This window comes from Eleutherodactylus coqui, chromosome 4 (assembly GCF_035609145.1).
Source record: "Eleutherodactylus coqui strain aEleCoq1 chromosome 4, aEleCoq1.hap1, whole genome shotgun sequence".
NCBI classification, from domain to species: Eukaryota; Metazoa; Chordata; class Amphibia; order Anura; family Eleutherodactylidae; genus Eleutherodactylus; species Eleutherodactylus coqui.
Window position 1 is genome coordinate 132,246,473 of NC_089840.1, and position 6,326 is coordinate 132,252,798.

A 6,326-nucleotide genomic window follows, 5' to 3' on the forward strand; every position below is an offset into this window, starting at 1 on the left:
CTATTCAGTACTGAACAGCCGCTATGTTAACTCAATGGAGAGGGGTGGGGAGCATGAGAAGTGAAATCTCTTGCAGCCTCCCTGCTGCTCTGTGCAGGAGCATGGGAGTAAGGACACACAGGGACGAGTGTTGGGCATTGTTTGCCCGACATTCGTCCTGTCTAAATGGACCTTTATGTGTTATTGACATAATTAATCCAACTTTATTAAATAGAAACACACCAGTTTGGAGATAAAAGGGTGTGGTACTTTATTAAAAGGTTCAGTTGGGGAGTTTTCCTCCCATAAACCAATATCAATCACCATGTAATAATTCAAACCAATACTTGGTCACCATGACACACGTAACCATATAACTTACGTGGGCCTTGTCAATCCCCTTACCACAATCAACTTTGTAATAACATAAATGAGGACTTCGTTCACTCAACTCAAGTTCCCCTCAAACCAATACTTGGTCACCACAACACAAGTAACCACATAACTTATGCCCCTAATAACTTAATTTAGGCTTCCATCTTAATTGAACACAGTGACGGGGTAAACCAAAAAGAGAGTGAGGGCAGGGAAACTTTCACTTGGATTCTTTAACTGCTGTTGCCTCACTGATATCCAGGATTCTTATAGAACAGCTCCTTCCCTCAGTTCTTCAGCCAGTCAATCAGCTGCTGTTACTAGGCCAGAGATTCTGCTCCTCTTTTTTCCCCTCCATGTCTCCAATCGGATAGTTGTCAGGCCAGCTGTTACCGGGGGGGGGGGGGAGAAAAAAAAATCACTGTTGATTTCTGCTCATAGGCAGGAAAAAGCGATTTTCCATAGCATGCTAGGAGAAGTATTTGCTGTGGGATCCGGAGGCAGAGGCCCCTTCTGGGTCCTGCAGTGCAAATACGGGCGTGAGTATTCAGCCTTAAGGCACATTTAGACAACGATTAGCGCTCAAAGCCATCTTTTGAGCGATAATTGTGTCTAAACGGGCTGCCATCGTGGACTATTCGTTAATCGTTGACTTTTACGATGAGCCTCATCAGCGCCGCATGCGGAGTTCTCAGCTGGTACCCCACATGGAGCTCTCAGCGATAGCTCTGAGAACAAAGCAGCTCCTATTGTTCTGTGTCATCAGTTTAGAAGGATACCAGCTGGCAGCTCCAAGAACAAAGCAGCTGTTTGCATATACAAAGCAGCTGCTGTTCTTGGAACGGTCAGTGGTGCCCCTCTTGCATGTAACTCTTATGTAGCTAATTAGCTACTTAAAAGTTTATGCAAAGAGGATTGCTCAAAACTGTCACTCAAATTGTCTTTTGAGCGATCTTTCAGTGTAAATGGGCATTAAGTCTTTCCCAATGCTGCTCTACTTAGGTTCTTGATGACCTTTCCTGTTCCGATTCAGTTTTGGTGTCCCGGGAACCATGTGGATTCTATCTACCTTTCCACATATATACATAGACATGCACTGATGTGGATTGTGAGTAGAGTCTAGACAAGTTCTGTGTTACAATGTTGCAACTGACAGAATTCAGAAGATAAATGTCACTATCCCTGCAGTGATCATTTATCAGCAAAGAAAGAAAATAGGTTTCTTCAACAATACTGCAATGACCATTGTCTTCCATAAGGCACCCGACATTACTAAAAGGTACAAGCAAATACTGCAGATTACTGCAACACCAAACATTTCCAGACTCTGAAAGGGTTTTTTCCAGGCAGCGTCAGGATACACTGGTGTCGGAGGAGAAGCCACTGCCCCGACCCTTTTATGGTGGTTAGTGCTTGTAATTGCAGGAACAGCTGTCATTGAAATCAACAGCAGCTGCACATGAAAATGCAGGCTGGGGTCCTGTTGATTTCAATGAGATCTGCGCATACAATTATGAGCGCTGGCCACTACACAGGGGTTGGAGCAGTGGTTCCTGCTCCGACCCCAGTTTATCCTGGCACAACTTTAAGTTGTGTAAAGCAGTGACCAAATTCCTTGGAAAATGTGTCCAGACGTCAGTGGTGTTTAATAAACTGGACCCTTGACTACTGTCCGATGAGGCAGGAGCATTAGAAGGACCCCTGAACGATAGGCGCTACAACAGCTGTAGATGTGAGAAGCTGGTCCATCACACAAGACAGATGCGCTCAGCAGATGACAGACAGTGTTTTATACATGTGTCCAATGCCGGTTTCAGGAGAAAGATTTTTAATTTAGCCATTTCCATAGTATTTAAGTCAAATAACAAAAGTGTCACTTAATTTGTGTTTAGTTTTTATCATTAGTTCTAAAGTGATATACAAATTTAAATGTGAACAAAATATAACACACTAAGTTTACATAGAAGAAAACAAAATAGGTTTATTAAGTACCTGCATTTATTATTCACTGTCACTGAGGTAGAACATTAAATATACTAAAATGTTATCCTATGTAGCTGGATATGAAGAATGCAGTCACTATAAACGATATCATCAGGACCGGCATCCAGAAGCAGCAGAGTTTCTGTGGGAAGAGAAGAGATATGTCATTCAGCAATTAAAATGGATCTATGGGATCTGTAGGGTGTCCACCAATGAAATGCCTTACATTATCCTCATTTGTTAGGGAAATCTGCAAAGCGTTCCCCATAAAGTAAACATCTGTATTATCCAGGGAATCGGCCCAAAGGTCCCCACCCTAGTACAACATCAGATGGTAAAATATGAGCAGATTCCAACCCTGCCAAACTTCCCTTAATTTTCCTCCTACACCTCATGATTCTAGCCTTCTGAGGAAACAAGCTGATGATGTCATCACTGGCTTGTTTGCACTCAGGCCGCCTGTTTTAACAGGCAAATTATCATGCGAATCATGAACTTCTTGTTCGCTTATCGTTCAGAGTTTCACATTTCTATATGAAACCCTGAGCAATCGGAGTTTAAACCTAACGATTGTCAGACCGGCTGAAACTAGACAAATGAAAAGCGCATGATTGTCATCCATTGTTGACTAGTGTCTAAACTTATTTATGAAACGATGATTGTTCCATCCAAATGCACCTTTAACCCCTTAATGCCACAGGACGTAAATGTACATCCTGGCTTCGGGGTACTTAACGCATCAGGACGTACACTTACGTCCTGGGCTTAGCGCGAGATCAGAAGAGATCCCACAGAGGGAGCTGGCTGTCACAGATAGCCAGCCTCCTGTTGCAACAGGGGTGCATTGGGACAGTGACCTCCCCTGTTAACCCCTTACATGCCACAATCTGTGTAGATCGCAAAATGTAAAGGGTTCAAAGAGGGAGTGTGCTCCCTATGACGCCATTGGACTCCCGTGATAATCGCGGAGAGCTCGACAGTTTGTCATGGCAACAGGACACCAGATACAGGCACCCTGCTTTGCAAGTGCCTATAAATCGCTAATACAAGTGAAAAGGTATTGCAGGACAGAAGTCCTGCAATGCTTTATCATAGGTGCTATGATGCAAGTTCCCCACAGGGACACAGTTTTAATCAAAAACCTGTTTCAAAATAACAAACAAACAAAAAAAGCCTTTGTGCTTTTTCGCCTATTCGTATTAAAAAAAAAAAGGTAAATTCCCACGTCTGGTATCGTCATATATGCAATGACTCGCACAACAAATTGAATGCACACTTTTTAACCTACACGGCAAAAAGTGGGGGAAAAAAAAAAAGTAAAAACAGGCAAAATGCTTATTTTTCTGATTTTGCCTCCCCCCCCCCAAAAAAAACATAAGTGATAAAAAAGTCATATGTACCCAAAAATGGTACCTATAAAAACTACAGCTCATTACGCAAAAAATGAGCCCCTACAGAGCTCCATCCATGAAAAAGTAAAGTTATAGGACTTTGAATGCAGCGATTTAGAAAAACAAATTAAAAAAAATGTTTTATTGCAGAAAAGTGGAAACATCCAAAGAAATTTTTTTTGCATTATTGTAGTTGTACCGTCGCATGGAAAGCATTTATTGCATTATTATGTTGCATGAATAAACACTGTTAAATCAAAAAAATTATGAAAAAAGTTTTGCATTAGTCTATGCACTCAAAAATGGCACCAATGAAAACTATAGTTCATCACACAAAAAAACAAGCCCTCGTGTCTATGTCCACAGAAAAATAAGAAAGTTATGGCTTTTGAAAAGATGAAAATCCCCCAAAAATTGTTGCATGCTCAATGCCAAAATTGGCCATGTCCTTAAAGGGGTTGTCCCGCGCCGAAAGGTTTTTTTTTTTTTTTCAATAGGCCTCCCGTTCGGCGCGAGACAAACCCGATGCATGTATTAAAAAAAAAAAAAAGGATAGTACTTACCCGAATCCCCGCGCTCCGGTGACTTCTTACTTACCTTGCTAAGATGGCCGCCGGGATCTTCACCCACGGTGGACCGCAGGTCTTCTCCCATGGTGCACCGTGGGCTCTGTGCGTTCCATTGCCGATTCCAGCCTCCTGATTGGCTGGAATCGGCACACGTGACGGGGCGGAGCTACGAGGAGCAGCTCTCCGGCACGAGCGGACCCATTCAGAAGGGAGAAGACCGGACTGCGCAAGCGCGTCTAATCGGGCGATTAGACGCTGAAATTAGACGGCACCATGGAGACGAGGACGCTAGCAACGGAGCAGGTAAGTGAATAACTTCTGTATGGCTCATAATTAATGCATGATGTATATTACAAAGTGCATTAATATGGCCATACAGAAGTGTATACCCCCACTTGCTTTCGCGGGACAACCCCTTTAAGGGGTCAATATATATTTCTTCTGTGTACTTGCTTAAGAATATATTGTTGCACATACCTTGCAGAAGTCAGGTAGCAGGTTGTTGCTTTACAGAGCAGCTCTGCCCCTGTGTTCAGTATGGGGGATTTGCTGCAATGCCACATACTGTCATAGGAATAGTACAGCAAAGCTCTCATGGTGAAGCTATGAGCCCCTCAGGTGTCTGTGACCCCCATAAAGTCTTAGCTGTAAGTAGTGAAATACCTTGAAAACACATGGAAGAGGTACAGATGGAAGTTGGTAGTGCGTTATATTATATTTATAACATTTTATAATATGGATAAATTATAAAAGATCAGTTTGTAACTTTTGGATGTATTTATTTTGTTCAGAGTTAACAAGGGATTACAGAAGAAAAGAAAAAGTGGAAAGTGCAGTAAGGGCTTATTCACACTGCCAAGACTGACAAAATACGCACAAATATAAAATCCATTTTTTGAATGGACTTATTCACATAGAACATGCTGCGATCATTCATCTTTTTGGTGTTTTTAATGGGACCTAAAAAGACATGGCACACACTCACGCACTGTGCAATGTGCATACAAGTGTGATGCGATGTTTCCCACTGAAATTAAAGGGAAACACTTGTAATTCTTTGACACGTATGAAACAGCAGAAACCATATTGAATTAAAAAAGTCATAGTCATGGGGGAAAAAAAAAAACACATTGGCAAGCGCGATATCAGGCCTAGTTTTTCGGCCCGATATGGTGCTCGCCTGTGTGAATGTAGCCTAAGGCTTCTTTCACAGATGTGGCAGAAAATACTAGATAATAATATATCCTAGTAGGTCATGCTGTTCTGTCTGAGAAAGTTCTCAGTAGTATGACAAGCCAGACATATCCCCACTATAGTCCATGGGGTCCGTTAGGCAACATTTGTACCCGTCATGTGGGATACGGCGCTTCTATGATGGAGCAGAAGTGTAGACTGAGCCTGAGGCAGTAGAAGGACATCACATTTCTCACAAGTGTGAAGGCACCCTCAGGGATTTTGTTTTTCTGCTGTGTTATAAGAGGAGAAACCAAAATCTCCTGCTTTAAGGGTACACAACCAAAAAGGCCAATAGACTATAATGGGATTCGTTTGGTACCAGTCATCCTTTCATGGTGGATCTGTGCTGGAGTGTCTGGCGCAGATGTGAAAAGAACCTTACAGAAATTTGTGACTGAAAAGCTGTTCCATCCATCAGACTGTTTTTTGCTCTCCAGCATGCATCTAGATTTCTGCAAGCCCCAATCAGTGGATTCTGCAACATGTTTGTCACATGTGAGCATATCCTAACTAATAGCATTTTTGTTAAGATGTCACAACTACAAGGGCCGATTTCACACGACCATGAAAATCTCCTGAGATTTGTGTGTTGCGAGACACAAATGTCACATATGAACCCCATTCTTTTGATGCTTTTCAGCTGCAGATCTGCAGCCGCTTTCAGCCTACAAAGCTGCTTCTCTCACCTCGAAATACTGCGCCCTCCCTGCAGCAGATATCCATCAACCCGGCACCATTACTGAGTATCACTGCTGCCAGTCATGTGATGCGGAAGTGGGTTTAATAGTTGATG